Raw genomic sequence first — 16,347 nt, 5'->3', positions numbered from 1 at the left:
AGACGAATCGGGCCAACTTTTGTATTGACTTTCAACTTGAGGAAGCGTCGCGACAACGGCGCACTATTGTGTACAACTGGCGAGGAGGAGGGAAGTGACGAAGTTGAGAGGCGTTCGGAGGGCGTGCTCGACCTTGTTTTTCAAATTAGTTAATCTATCAATACTGCAGCCAAAGAATTCAGCCTATAAAATGCAACGTTATCTTATTGCATGCGCGTATAAAATTTTCTATAAATTAAGTTCCTTCGCAGTTGAGATCAAAAGCGTTTCGCGGTAATTGCTGAGACAAGCTGAGGTCACGAAAAAGCACGACGTTTAGTATTCTAATATAATTTGCGTCTCTCACCTTCGTTGAACGTTCATTTATCCTCGCCTCCGTAAATGATCAAAGACCTTGACGCCGTTTCAGCGTACGTCGTTTGGCGATAAAATTAAGCTAACGACGAGAAGAACTTCTGACTTTTGGTAATTGTTTAAAAAAGCTTCCAAACAATTTTTTTTTTTTTATGTTAGATTTAACACCGCATTTCTAACAATGTGTAGCTATCGACAAACGAAAGACGGAAAATGGCGAGAGGACGACGAAAAGGATTGACCGGGGAGCGTCAACGAGTCCGGGATAGAGAGGAGAGATAAAAATAGAGGGAGAGAATAAGCAGAGGGTCAAGAACGCGGGTCCGACGGGTAAGGAGATTGGATTTTAGCGAAGATTGCGCGAGCGGAGTCGAAGGCGGAAAGGAGAAGCGCGAGAGGCGGATGGAGGGAGGAGAGAGAAAGAGAATCGCCGCAGTGCTCTTCGATATCGGCTGAGTGCTCTGGCGGGGCTAAAAGGGCTCTGGAAGGGCTATTGAAGTTCGGGACACGCTGAAGCCGCCCGCAAAACAGGCTAGTTAAGCTCAATCTCCCGCCGGAACGCCTCGCGACAATTTCGTCCCTCGAGAGCGACGAGCGAACGGATGAAGAGAAGGGGGGGAGAAGAAAGAAAGAGGGCAAAGAGCTTTTGAAGAGCGGAGAATACCTCAATACGCATATATTTTCCTACCTATGAATTATTGTAATTCCCGGCATGATATACCGGGGAAATCCGTTCTGCGCATTTCGACCGTCAATTTCTTGGGTGATTCTGGTCTTCGAAAGCTCCCATCAAACCGATATCACTCTTTTAACAACCCGCTTCCGGTCGCGGCAGTAAAATTTCTACAAGGCTGGTTCGGGCGTCGGTTAACTTGTACGGTGAACCCCGTCCATTCGCGGATAACAGCCATCTTCGAAGACAGTTTCTCAGCGGCTTCTTACGGTCATCTTTTATTCAATCAAGTTTTCATCTACGAATCGACGAGAATACTTTGAATTCTGACCGTTTTTAATATCCGATGAAATATCACGAGGTATCGTTACTCATTGCCATCGCGAATCGTCTTACAGTTTGATTATACGCGTACGCGTATACGTAGTAAAGTAAGTGTAGGTAACCAGTTATCGACCCTGTCCCAATTGTTGACCTTTTTTGGTTGTATCTGTTTGATCCTTAGTTCTGAAATTACCAAAAAATAAATTTCCGGCGTCTAACCCTTCAGCAATTCATTTTAGTCATCGAGAAATTCACAATTTCCGCCATCGGTATGTAATTTTAAAAAATAAAAAGGTCAATAATTCGTTCGAGACGTGTCAATAACTGGTACATGTACCTTGGTCGAAAAATAAGTGTTGCAAAAAATCTCTGTAGTCCATTCGTCTCCCGGATATTATATGAAAGACATGAAATCAAGCCAGGCTATTCAATGAATGCTAGCTGTAATTATTATTTTCAAGGGTTTTTAACTGAATCTGTTTGTTTGGTTTTTTTTTTTTTTTTTTTGTTTTTTGCCACAGAGTCTAATTATTCACGATGATTCCTGATCTCCAAGATGAGGGGATTTAAGACACGGACTAAAGTCGGAAAAACCACGAGTACATACGGGTGGTTTGATAGTGTATTATTAAAGCAGGATACATCATTAAACGTACGCGCCGATCGCTGCGGAACACTTACAGAGTATGCAGCATATACCTTCGTCGCAGCGGTAAATTTTTCGCGACACGCGATCCTTCAGCGGTATAATAAATTCTTGCATAATGAAGAATGCATTAAAAATGTATACCTATATACAGGAATAGGAATAATCGTGCACATTCACTGTGCAGTATTTACAGCGAAGCGGCGGCTGATTTAAACGGCCGTAATTTCTGCGCGATTATAATAATAGTCGATGTTACAGGACAAGTTATACGCTGGTGTAATTACAATACGTCAGACGAAAATCATCGTTGCGCCAATTTTCAACTAACACGCCTTATACGCCTGTAACGTATAATCCCCGCGGTAAGATGCTTCATGGGAAAATATCAATCCACTTTAACGTGGAAAAGCGTTCGCGAACGTACGGCTAGCTTCTACGGCGGCAAAGGCTGCTCCGTGAGATTGGTTACTGCCAGAAATGTAGATAATAGGATTTCTGCCTATTTCCTACCCATTAAACCGAGCGATTCATCTTCCATAAGCATAGCTGGATGGGCTCTGCTATCCCGAAACTACCGAGTGCCTCTTCTCACCGGCTCGGTGCTACACGTTCCCGGTTTGCATCTACGTGCACCGTTCTACGGTCTGACGGTGTAATTCTGCCGTAATTAGAAGACGATGGGATCCTCTCGGGTTACATCGACGTTGGAAAGCGCTTGCGAGGCTCCAACGTTTTATAGTCGGTAAGACATCGTTTCAGTATTTATGCAAGCTGTGCTTAAGGATGGAAAAAGGCTCGGTCTGAACGTGATACGCGTTACGTGTAAGCATAACTTTGATTTAAGGGTAGGAAGTAATGATCGCAGCATTGTGTTACTGGATGACGGAAGACTTGTAATCGCATATAATTGTACAGGTTATACGTTGTGATAGGTTATACTACAGGCGATCCGCGTGTGAGTCGTGCCCTTGTAGATTAATCGACGCAAAGAGGAACGCGGCGAAATTTAAATAAATCGATGGCAAAGTGCTCTTCATTTAGTATTAGAATGATTTTGGTTCGGTTGCTCGGCCATGGGATAGAATTGATTCCCAAGGCAAAAAGCGAAAAGCTTCGACTGATAAAATCTTCAATTTTAGCCATTAATTGACAAGCTCGGTCGTTGCAAAAGCCGGCTACTCCAGTTGAAACAGTCGTTCGAAAGAATGAAGAGTCGATACGTTCGTTTCCCGATACAATTTTCCCAATTTCGAGAACCCATTGAAAATTTCTGAGGGTAAGTAATTAACGATATTGCGATACGAGTCTTTCGATCCAAATCTGACAAAATTTCCGCTGGGGTAATAATAAAACGTTGGCAAAAATATGTTGGGTTGAAAATTTCTCAAGTTGGACACACAAATTTACTCCATTTCACTCGTGCCTCGTCGTCGTTTAAAAGGACTCTTTCAAAGCAGCCGACTTCGGATGCAAGTCTAAATTTCAAATGTTGTTTCTAGTTGATGACAAAAAGTTTGTCTAATACGATCAGTCGGTTGACCCGCCAGAATTGCGTCATTCTGAACCACGAGCATTTGGAGTTTTTACCCATCGAATTCACGATGTTCAACGTAGTGATATTCGGAATTTCGCGCCCTGTTCGCTCGACCGAAGAGTTCGTGTTTCACGTCGAGATTATTAATGATACAGAGATATCGGACGCCCTTTGATCGTAGAAAACTGATATCGGGACTGACGAGAATTGCCACGTGTCGAAAATGTAAGCCGATGGCTGACCGCGTCCCACGCGGTTCGTTTCGTTCTTGACGGTAGTTTAAAGGGAACTAACACCGAAGCCCCCGAATTGTTCCCCGTGCCGCGATAATGAAAACTTGTTAATTTCAGTGTTGCCCCGAACACCGCGGAGCTTTAACCGAGTGACCCGCGCACACTCAAAGTTTGTATTACGCGCGGCGTAACAATTATCGCTCTGACAACAACGAGGGTAGCAAACAGATTTTCCATCGCATAGTCCGCAGTGCCGTGGCACGGTTTTACATACCCATGTATATGTACACGTATACCAGCGTCCAGCGACCACCGCCTTATTTAAACCAAGAACCAAGCCCGGCAGTGACGCGTGGAAGCTCACTTGAGCTGCCTGCAACGTTAAAATACGGAAGACAGGCCAGACTATGAAGCGTAAATTAGCCCGAGACCCATATTCTGGGACGAGCCACGTACACCAAGGACCGTTCTCCACTTTGGAGGGACGCGATAAACTCCGACTCGGTTCATCGCCTTTGGGCTTTTGGCCTGTTCCAAAGGACACGTCGGAAATGACACCCGACACTATGCGCCGAGTATGAGTTCTAACGGTCAGAAGATTAGTTTAAGGGCTGGATTATCGTTGCGAGAATAAAAGTTACGGTTATAAACTGATCCAGACTGTTCGAACTCCGGGTTAATCTTTCGACTATCGTTACAGCGAGTCGGGGGTATCTTTATTTGCGAACTAGAATTTATGGCCGTTGTAATAACAAACGGAAGAGAAGTAGTAGAGGGTAGTTATCGCCGAAGTTGCGAGTTACTCGAGAGAATTAGATTGCGGAAGAAAGTTCGCCGACGAAATCGGAAGTGTGTCGTCATTTGCGTTGGATAGATTTCGGGCGCCGTCCGGAGATTTTGCGAGTCGCAGTTTTTTTCCCGGAAACAAAACGAACGCCGGAAGTCGATTGCGCGAAAGCTGTACCTCCTCGTTGAGAGCGGTGCTTCGACCCTGAAGGGCGTCGTGCTCGGTCCAAGGTCCTAATTAGATCATTTTTTGCCCCGTGTCTACGAGGCTGGAAGTGAGAGGGCAAAAAGACGGTAGAATATCGGCGACGCGCATATGTAGGAATGGATTGTTAGGGGGTGAAATTATATGCGTGGAAGGGTAATTAGGGTTAAAAGCAACGGAAACCTAATCCCTCCACCCACGGAGGTATACGTTTGCTGACAAAAACTGGCTCTGTCTACATTTGCCCTTCGCGATCACCGCCCCGGTGTAAATTTCGCAAACTATTGACTATGAAATCTCCGAGTGAGATCACTTTTTGGTCTTGCCAAGGGTGCGCCGGGTCATTCGACTAACGACTCGGAATAACTCGTGGCGAGATGCGTTAGGCCTAAAATTACACGGGTCCGCAACCAAAAAACTGCACAAGTCTTTTTTATACTGCTTCATTTTATAGATTTTCACCCACTGAAACCGAGGAAACTCCCGTTTAATTTAAAATCTGGTATCCTATTGTTGATTCTAAAAATCTTATGCAAAAGTGATTTCTTACCGATCGTCATTACTGCGGTGATGGTTAACATTGCTGGTGATAAATAATTATTTCCCGCACTTAGAGGTATTTACTATTTTCAGGTAACAAAGTCTATTTGAAATTCATTTATTAAATTCAAATAAATTTTTAAAAAATACATTTTTCGAAACAACTATTCATTCGCGTTGGATGAATAAATTTACGAAATAAATATAAATCGAGAATACCTGTTCCAAAGCTCATATACTTTTTTTATTGAAGTATGCGTGAATTTCAAAAATAATTGAATCCAGTATTATTTTTATTGATGAAAAAATTCAAGTCGTAAATAAGATATTTATTTGGCATCACAATTTACTGCAACTAAACATTCATTCACCTTCTATAACAGAATTTAAATAAATCAATAGTATTAAGCTAAATAAATGTCTGTTGTTAGGTTCCTTTATTATTATTTTGTTTCTATTTGTGAAATAAAATTTATCCGAATGTACAAAAAATTTCTTTTCTCGATGTATTAATTATCGTAAATATGAATGTGATGCGATGCCACTGAAGAAAAATAATCATAAGAAAATTTCTTGGGTTAAAGGTTTCGAACTTTTGACCTTTGTATAGATATTTCTGTTGCATATGAAGCCATATTTATATGAAATTATAAAAAAATAAAAAAATACACTCCATCTTTATAACAACACGGAGCTATTTTTATATTCACAGTTTTTACAGCTCACAATCGTAAAATCATAATTTCAACCGACTGTTCGATTTTCCGAATCACATCATTTACATAAACCAGGTATCGTACACGTATGAGAATATGCTGGGCAAAAAGTGTGGACCGCATAGTTATTTTTCTATATTTGAACAATATTACACGTTTCTAAATCGTAGCTAATAAGCCTTTATATCTTGGCAATCACAAAACAAAAAAATTTCTCGATTATCGTTTGAAATTTGCAACTATATGCAGATGAACAAGAAAGGTTAAGCTAAGAAAATTTTTTTATTGTACAACTGCAGTGAAAAAAAAAGGACACTTCACGTGCTTCTCGGCCAATGGACCCTACCAAATAAATTTAAAACTGGCTGCATCTGGCAACTTGATCCCGTTAATATCAATTTTATCGGATCGCAAATGATCTAGTGTGATTAGTTTTAAATTCGTCAGTCCATCGAACAAGTCACGTGGCAACGAGTGAATTCTGTTATCGTGCAATGAAATATCGGTAACCGACAACAATCCCTCGAATGCGCCAGCCTGGATTTCAGATATATTGTTGCCTGCAAGGATCAACTGTTTCAGATTGATCAAGTTGGTAAAAGTGCGAGGGCGAATCGTGGATATGAGGTTAGATCCAAGATCAAGTTTTTGCAACTTCGGCAGTTCACTCTTTTCGCTCAAGTTTCGACGATCAGATTCCTCGGGATTTGAAAAGGATCCAGGAACAATATCTACTATGCGGTTTAAAGATAGATCCAAATTCAATAGCTGCGGAAGCTCCGAATATCTTGTCATAGATATATCCGAAATACGATTAACGCTCAGGTCCAATTCACTCAATTCTGACAACCCGTTGAATGCTCCTTCTGAAATAGAGTAGATTTTGTTTCCGGATAAGTCCAACTTCTTCAGCTTGGATAGTCCCGCGAACGCGTTGGGAACCAACTTGACGACGTTGTAAGAAAGACGCAAGTTAGTAAGATGAGTCAATTCTTGCAAAGTTTTAGTTTCGGTAATTTCATTGGAGAATAAATCAATATATTCCAACTTCCCGAGGTTAGCAAACGATCCAGGAGCAATGGCACTTATTTTGTTCTCACTGATGTCCAATTTTACCAGCTGCGAAAGTCCAGAAAACGTCGTCGCGTTTATCGCCGAAATATTGTTATGAAGTAAGGTGAGATTTTGCAATTCTGATAGCCCGTTGAAGGTCCCTTCCGGTATATAATTTATTTCATTGTAAGACAAATCCAATTTTTTCAGCTCTGACAATTCGGCGAATGTGTTAGGTTGTAATTTCGTCATTTTGTTAGAGAATAAATACAGGGTTTCCAACCGTGAGATGTTGGCGAACGAACCGGGAACAATATTAGCAATGTTGTTGCTGTATAACGTCAAACTAGATAGCTTCGGAAGGCGAGGAAACATTGTCAAATCGATCGCCGATATATCGTTATTATCCATCGTTAGTTCCGTCAATCTTGAGAGTCCATTAAAAGTCTCCTCCGGTACGACCTTTATCTGACTCTGGCGCAAATTCAATTTCTGAAGTTTAGTTAGTCCTTCGAATGCGTTTCGAGTCGGTGCGATTGAGTTGTATCCAAGATTCAGGTGACGAAGATTACTCAAACCTTGAAAAGTGCCAGATTTTAATTCGGTTAATCGATTCGACTGCAAATTGAGCGTTTCCAACTGATCGAGGTCAGCAAAGGAGCCCGGAGCAATCGAGGTTATCCTGTTGTCCTGTAGATTCAAATTCGTGATAAACGGAAGCCTGAGAAACGATGTCACATTTATCGCCGAGATATGATTAAAAGGTAACATGAGGTTTTCCAGTTCCGAAATCCCGTTGAAAGCTCCTTCTGGTATAAGAGTAATCCCGTTTGTGCCTATGTTCAACACTTTTAGACGCGGCAGTTCTTTAAATAAATCAGGAACCAGTTCAACGTGGTTGTATTCGAGATGAAGTTGAGTTAATTTCGGCAAACCGGTAAAAGCTCCGGATTCTAAGCGCGTGATTCCATTGTTGATGGACAACTTGTCGATTGAGAGGTTTTTGAAACAGCCAGGTGTCACGTAACGAAAATGGAGTCCACTGATGTGCAAATAAGGGGAATGACTTTGCTCGGTTACGCTGATCAAGCGGTCCCCTTGACGGCACAAATTGAATCCATCCCAATTTGCGCAAAATGGATCTTTTTCACTCAGTCCACTGACTAGAAAGAAACTCACTAACACTGCCGGTCGAAGCATGGTTACCACTGTTCTATTCCTTCACCTCGAATTCCAGCCGTTTATACACACTCTGTCCGATTGATATCGTTTGAACTTTGTCACCGTAGTCACGTTGAAAAGATTATGAGGTGCAATGTACTAAACGCATGTACAATCACGGTCAAGCATACCCAGTCGTTCTATTTAGACAGGCTTACACGATTACGAGGCATAGTTGAATTCATAGCTTCATTAGCATAGATAATCACGGCGATGATTAAGGAGCTCGAATATTAGTTAAACTTCGTTCGTGTTGTAGGTAGTCCGTGGCCCACTGATAAGAGTAATCGAACAATAGTCGAAAAACAGACGTGCCAATTTCGGCAGACCGGTAAACACTTCAGGCAGAAAAATGGGAATTGGCTCTTCACGGGACAGACGCAATATCGAGATCGAGATTTTTAAAAAGGTCAGGCATCGGAAAGACCGAATCGCGGTATACATTTTTTGTTTTTTTTTTTATGCAGTCGGTATAACAGCCTCGGAAAAATTCACGACAAAATCGTAGCGCCTTCGGCACTTTGGGGTGATGCTTGAACTAGCACGACATCGACGAGAAGTCTTGCTATAACCGTGAGCAATCTCTATTCTAGGAACTCGTTTGAATCTTATTTCTGGCAAGACATAATAATGGGATATAGATACGCCGTTGAAAGCATATATTGAACATTCTTTGTTGAATCGTAGCGTAGAACATCACACATACCCTGCTGGAATACTATGCTCTAATGTACAACGTATATGTATGCATGAAATATACTTTGTAATACTTGGCGTTACTTTTAAAATCCTGAGATACTCTACACAATACATAATGATCTGTTTCTCTTTTGTTAAAAGAGATTAAGTAACGATGAAACTATGGAGCAAACCACTATCCAATGGTACTTAACGTACCATTATGGCGAAAAATTAGAGTGCAGTTAGCTCTTAAACATGGGTCGTTTGCAGGACAACGATTGCGCGCATATTGTTGTAAATATAACGCCACAGCGATAGCTTATAAGGGATATACACAAACAACAACAATAACAATTGCGCCTAGAGTTGTGGCGAGTTGTACAGCTGCTACTTGAACCACTGATGCAAGTGACAGTTTTTTATTGCGTCAATTATTCAGAGGCAAAGCCCGCCTGCAAATGCCGTAGCCTGCAGAGGCTGCACATTGGTTCGATTCAACGAGTCCGGCGTTGCTTCCTCTCCCAAAAAAAAAAAAAAAAGAACCTTCCGGTATCAAGAGATAAAAAGTATTAACGCAGCTCGAAAATTTATTATACCTGCAACGTTGGATGAAACTCGATATCAGCGAAATAAAAAACACTCCCAGCTGGTTTTTATGGTTGCGAAAAGACAGAGAGAGGACTCGCTGATTTGATGTTTAATTTTGATAGTGATTGGACTGAATATGAAGTTCGGTCATCGCAGTAGTGACACTATTGTACAGACGCTACGATGTTACGGAAGAATGAAACTCGTCCTAACGACAAGTACCGAATTTCGTCGTATTCCCGAAGATCGGCGTGCAACTGGAACACCGTCGTAGCGAATTAGAGAAGAATACTCATCTCGTGCCATTCAATCATAGGCATGAAATAACGGATCGCAAAGTCAGCACCTTCCAGCCAGGAGGTGTCAGGTTTCAGGTAGCAACGTTGCGAGTCAAGAGTTGAAAAAGTAGGACACACGTTGATATATTATATGCATGTACATACATACGTACGTACTGCAGCGTGAATACCCGGGGGTTAGATTTGTTCCGGGTGTGTATATACATGCGCTGCATATAATATCGGGAAATCTGATGGAAATGAAATTTTCCGTTGGCAGCTTTGCCGACTGCGGAGCGTCGCGACGTGTCACAGCTGGATGGGAATTTCGAGTTCACCATCACGGAGTACGACAAGAGATTTAAGAATGCCTCGCGAGTTTGAAAAGTCGAAGGTAGTCAAGCTGTTCCAACTTTATTCGCCGTGTTGATCCGCAGATCGTGCCGGAATTTCACTCGATTTGCGATCCACTGGACGGCAGCTCCCTGGGGGTAATTTGAAACTCTATTTATTCGAGTGGTGGATCAACGACACGGGTCCAAATGGACACTCGAGAACTCTGGCCCTGAGAGAAACCAGGCCAGCAATGGAGGGCGAAATCATATTAAGACGGTATTAGCATAGTTTGCCTTCTGATTTACCTAGCCGAGAGATTCACCGCCGAGGTGCGGATAATCCTACTTTCGAAAGAGCAATAAACGGTTAACAGCTAATGGAATTCAAGCGGAGGAGCTGGAGCAGTCATCCCGTAGGAAACCTCCCAGGTTCCTCAACTTCCTCTCGACCGGCTTACGGAGTAACGCGTAAATTGCAAAAAAGTGTCGGCAGTCCGGGAGTTCGTTGTGCTATCAATTTAATTTTTTATCTTCTCCAAATCCCCCGAATCGTATTTATGATTTTTGGTTGAAACCAGACGCGGCAAACGCGGCGTTTCGAAACCATCGCGTTTTCCACGAGATTGAAATCCATGGAAACACTCGTAGGATCAATTCGGTGTTTGCCAATCGATTCGTGTTCCTCCGAAAAATGAAAATCACGTCTTGGTGTGTTTTTCCCTCTTTCCTCGCCATATACTCCCAGACGCGTTCGGTTGATCTCTTATATCTGTCCTTCGGTATGACGATAGGGGTTTGGGGGAGGGAGGGGTCAGTTTCTACGAAAGGTTGCCTCTAAGCCCACAAAGCCCCGGTAAATTGAAAAGCCGAGATTGCCTCGGGTCGAATAACTGGAGAATATATTCGCGCTCAAGTTGCGTATCTTACGTGTGTCGTACGTGTATCGTGACACGAGGTGTAGTAGGCGTGATAAAAGCGCAAATAGAGGAAAACACGAGACTGACCTGGGTGGTTGAAAGAACAGCCTCGTTCTCAAAACCGTCACGCACAAGCACCCGAGATTAATTGCAGCACAATTCGGTGTTCAACCGACCCCAACTAATGAGGAGACTCTAAGAGCCCTAATGCGACCCTGACTGTATAACTCGTTGCCTCGTGCCCCAGGTTATGAATTAATGTATCGGTGTGCAGTTACAGCCGCAGCCTCGTGTCAAGTGCAATGTAATTTCGCTCTGCCGGGCGTTAGAATTTGGTCTCAGACTTGATTTCTTTCGTAACGCGTTACATCAGACTAATAACTGAGCGACACGTTTTTTTTTTATCTGCCATTAAACACTTTAAGGGGGTGAAACCAACCAAATATGTAAGTTTCACTCACAAGGACGTAATATTCTTCAACTAATTCAACTGGAAAAGTTTTCTCATAACGAGAGCTACGAAATATAATTTTGCTCAATTTCAAACAAAAAAAAAAAAGTAACTGCCAACTCTGATCCCCTTGACATGCCTTACTCAGAGTGTTTAATGTTAGATGAAAAAAGATACGTGTTGCTTGGCTTTTGGTATAATATAACATATTGAAAAAGAAATCAAATCGGAGAGATCGACCTGGAATACTTTTCCTGTTTAAAGTGCCTGAGTCGTTACGCAGAGGCAATACGTCGGCGAAATTGTCGGACTGGAATTTGTTCATCAAGAACCATCAGCCCCGACTCGAGTTTAGTTAAACGAAATGATTATAAATTTTCAGGCAAAGCCAGGAAATTCTCAGTGGCGAATTACAAAGGGATTCGCCGTTGGCGTATAACTCTCCAACTGTCACGAGGATTCGTACCGCCGTGAGATTAGAGTTCTCGTCGTTAGAGGGGGCTCAAAGTTTCACCCGGACAAACGCGATGGACCATACGAAACTATGTAGGGATTCTATTTGTACCCGGTAGCTAAACGTCACAGAGACACTGCGGAAAAGAGGCTTCCAAAACCAGAGGGAGGTCGCATCTGCCACATGCAGGCAAGGAAATGCATTTAATGAAGTCGAGTATGCAAGGTTATACAGCTGAAGACAAAAGTAACCGATACGGCGTTACTTGATCATTTTTTTCTTTCTGTCTCTCTCGGTTTTTTTTTGCATACCATTTTACTTCGATAATGGTACGAAAAAAATTCGATAATGCACCCCGTGCACCTATGCGTGATGTGAGAGAGAGAAAAAAAAAAAAAAAGAAATAGAGGGTAGGGAAAAAAAATTGTTGAATATTTCATTGGCGAAAAATTGTAATTCAAATCCACTGTACTCCATGAAATTGGGACAATTTTCCACGCTCCGCCACCTTCTCTCTGACATTTTTCACCAACCGCGTGTATAAATCTTCATATATTTCTGTTTTTACGTACAAACTCCAGCCGCAGTTCCGTCGAGTCGGAATTTCTACGAACAAGTTTTTTTTTTTTTTTGTCATATTGATCTTCCTTGCAAAAAAAAAAAAAAAAGAATCCAAATTATTTCAACAAGTTCAACGATCGTTCTCTCGCATATATGATTATTTGAACTCGGCGTAACGCGAAAAACTGAGAAAAAGAAACATTTGTATAAATTACTTTTTGCATCGCGAAAGAAAGGAGCAACAAACGCAACGAATTTGTCCGATTTTGTGTGAAACTCGAGTAAAACGAGGAGGAATCTCGGTAGCAGAGAGAATAGAGTAGGAAAAGATTCATTTTGAAGCCGGTTTCTTCTCGTAACGTTTTTATCCCGCGAACGAGATCGAGACAAGAGAGACAAGGGAGGGGGTCTTTCCTCAGCAAGCACCAATATACCAAGGGCTTTCGATGCCAGACGTATAACAGCAATCTGTGTGTTTAGACAAGCGAATTGTGACATGGGAAATACTGTTCCTCACTATGTACGCGTCTACCATCGTGTACATCAACGCGAAGACGGATCGTTTCGACAACAATTTCAGAATCAGAAACCCGAAAAGAAATATCTGCCTCTTTAGGTATACATATACCTATATATATATAAGGTACATAAAATATTGCTCCGCAGAATTGGAGGTCGAATAAATTTTCCGTAGGAAATATATTCTGCCAAGTTCAGTAATTCATACGTATTTCGTTATACTTTTCTTCTCCTTTGTAGGAAAAAAGAAAAAAAAAAAACAAACAAAAAGATGCCAGTCAATAACTTCGCTATATACTATACGTGTATACGGAATGCCTGATACATAGTCATAATATTTCGCTGCAGGTTGTTACACTCAATCCTGCCATTTTTTTCTCTCTCTCTCTCCCTCTCTCTCTCTCTCTCTCTGTCTTATTTATTTATTTTATCTCTATTTTGTTACCCCTTTTCGACTTTAGTTTTAATTTAGTCGTTTGTTTCACTGCATTTTATGTTTACATGCACGTTATACATACCGCCTGAGGGGACTTGTTCCATGGCGAATGAACGCTTCTCTCTCTCTCTCTTTCTCTCTTTCTCTCGCGTTTTTTTCCGTTGTAAGGAAGATAGAAAGGCTTACTGACGACACCGTGACGCCTCAACGCCTTAACGCCTTAGCGCCAGGAGGGCTTGATGCGAATCCACTTAACTCGAACGAGTTTTTGTTCCGGCTTCCGTCAACGGAATGGTACAGCCGACAACCTCAAGCTGTCACACGGATGGTGAACACCTCGTATAATTTGTTATTTCTTCTTTTACCCCGCGTCTCGTCAGGGGTGAAAAATTACTATTATACTTTTCACGGAAGTATAATAGCGCGAGAGGGGCGAAAAAAAGGCAAGAAAATAATTTCAACCGACATGGTTTTAAGGACGCGGGAACGACACTATGTAGTAGGTATAATAATAAGCGAGAGTTGAATGCCACGAGGTGAATTTTGCGAGCTAGCTGCTTAATTCCCTTGATTGTCCAATTTTCGTAATATGATAACTAGCCGCGATCTCGCGCAAAGGAGAAGAGGACACACAAAAAAAAAAAAAAAAAAAAAAACCCCTCATTAATCCAAAGACAAACGTTTACGCCGCCGCACCGCGATGATTTTCGGTCTCTCGAACAATTAGAATTAATTATCAGGGTCAGACACAATGAACTTGAGCAAGCCATTGCTCTCCAATTAGAATTAAGATACCTTAAACTGGATGAAATTACTTTTAATTGAAGAACCTGACGTAGCATCTCTCGACGAGGAAATTCTTTCCATATAAGACAGTTTTACAATTTCAATTTACTGATAATTTTTTTTTTCAGTTCTACAATTGTATAATATAATATAGACGAAGAAGATGAAATAATTTTGATTTCTTTCGGACACACGCAGAGTTCGGTGTGTGATTATTATATACTTCGAGTACTGAAAAATTTTTATTCGATCTCATCCGACGAAATATCCTTTCTAAACAATTCTGGATCAAAGGGTTTATAAAAATCCTGCAAGCATGTCGGTTGAAATCTGCCCCCCTTTTCCGCCCTGCGACAACTGGTTTTACCTCGAGTGAATCCATCGGTGGAAAATGTGACGTGAATAAAATTGCTTTTGTCGAAAGAGAATCCCTCGAGACAGGAAGAGTCCTTGAAAGATACGCACACCGGCCTAACGCAGAGAGCCCTCCTCCCTACCTGACACTTTAAGGCGTTATTTACACAGCGTACCAAAAATGAATAGAAAGATTTATTCGAGTAGTTATATATATATATATATTTAAAATATTTAAAAATGATCGTAGAGCGGGTTATAATTATACACCGTGTGGTGTAAAACGAAGCTTGACGCCTTAACGATGTGCAGTAGTAGAGTCAAGTCTACCCACCCCGAGAGCTGAGTTTACCGAGTAAACACGACGTTTACTCCTTTAATTCATATACATGCACGTACAATGTTGTTCACGGGGCTGTAAAGAATGGAATAGAATGGAATAGAATAGAATTGAATAGAATAAATAAAACAGAGCGGAACGGTACAGGAGAGTGGAGTACGGTTTGTGTATATATAGTCTTTGAAATAAAAACTGACATCATCGTTGTTTCGCAGGACGCTAATGTTTCCGCAATTAGCGAGTCTGTCGTTGAAGAGCGTCATAACGAGTGAAAAGTAAAAAAGAGATGAGAAGAGAGAAAAAAAAAAAAAAACGAAAAAATAACAAATAGATGAAAAGAATGAAAGTGTGTTGAAAGTGGGAAGAAAAATCGCCGGTAAGACAATATCAGATCTAGCTGAGAGTTCCGCATCTCTCTGACAATTAGGTATCCATCGCATTCCATTTTTTAGTTATTTTTTTTTTTTGTTGGTTGTTTTTTTCTTCTTGTAAGGAGAATTTCACAATATCACGTGCGATTTGTACCTTATTTACCTGTCGTTGAAATCGACGAAATCAAACACGATGCTATTCGCGTGCACACGCGGTTTGCCGTTTCGTTGGCATAATTCGTACATCGCATGATCGCATAATCCCGGTAATTTATCTCCTCTATCGGTACCGTAGTACAGATATAGACTGTGTATAAATCGAACGATTAATTACCTACCGAGAATTCACAAGCCTCCTGCACATGCCCTGCAGATGACTGATTGTGAGTATGTAGAGGTATTGTACGTATACGTATACGTATACGTATACCAGCTACCGCCTAAATCGTGCATCGATACAGATTTGTAACAGGAATTCACGAGGATTCGATAACGATCGTTAAGCATAATGACCTCCTGTGATTGATGAAGATTTTTCATAAAATAGGCATAGAAAATTTGGGATGCTCTTTGTGTCACACTCGTACACCGTAAGTATGAACGATGAAGAAAAACTTGCCGAGGTGGAGGCAAAATGTAGCGCGATAATTTTTCGCTCGACAAATAGTTCGGACGAAACGTTTCAGGGTGAAGGGTGAGCGTCGATTAATTAAGGGGATATACATACGCTGCAGGTCCGCTTGCTCGATCGTTAATCGTAGGATATATATATATATATATACATAGGACAGGGTATTAGCCAATTACATGTTACTTTGCATTTCAACGACGGGTAGTAAAATTCAAACCTAAATCACCGTAAGCCTAATCCGCAATTAGTTTAAACTATACCTACCCAATGACGATAATAATTTACACCTTCCTTCGGATATATTTTCCCTCGATCATCTACCGGATATGCGAATGTTTAAATTTTTCAAACTGCGAT

The 16,347-nt window shown here is 41.4% G+C and overlaps 1 protein-coding gene across 3 annotated transcripts in view; it reads right to left on the bottom strand.

The window, feature by feature from the left end:
• The window catches only part of LOC124185477 (tyrosine-protein kinase Btk29A), a 147,709-nt gene that overhangs the window by 110,743 nt on the left and 20,619 nt on the right, over nt 1-16,347 (bottom strand). The gene's annotated exons all lie outside the window — the stretch shown is intronic.

The sequence above is a fragment of the Neodiprion fabricii genome, chromosome 6 (genome assembly GCF_021155785.1).
Source record: "Neodiprion fabricii isolate iyNeoFabr1 chromosome 6, iyNeoFabr1.1, whole genome shotgun sequence".
Classification (NCBI taxonomy): Eukaryota; Metazoa; Arthropoda; class Insecta; order Hymenoptera; family Diprionidae; genus Neodiprion; species Neodiprion fabricii.
This window is presented reverse-complemented; position numbering and strand designations above follow the sequence as displayed.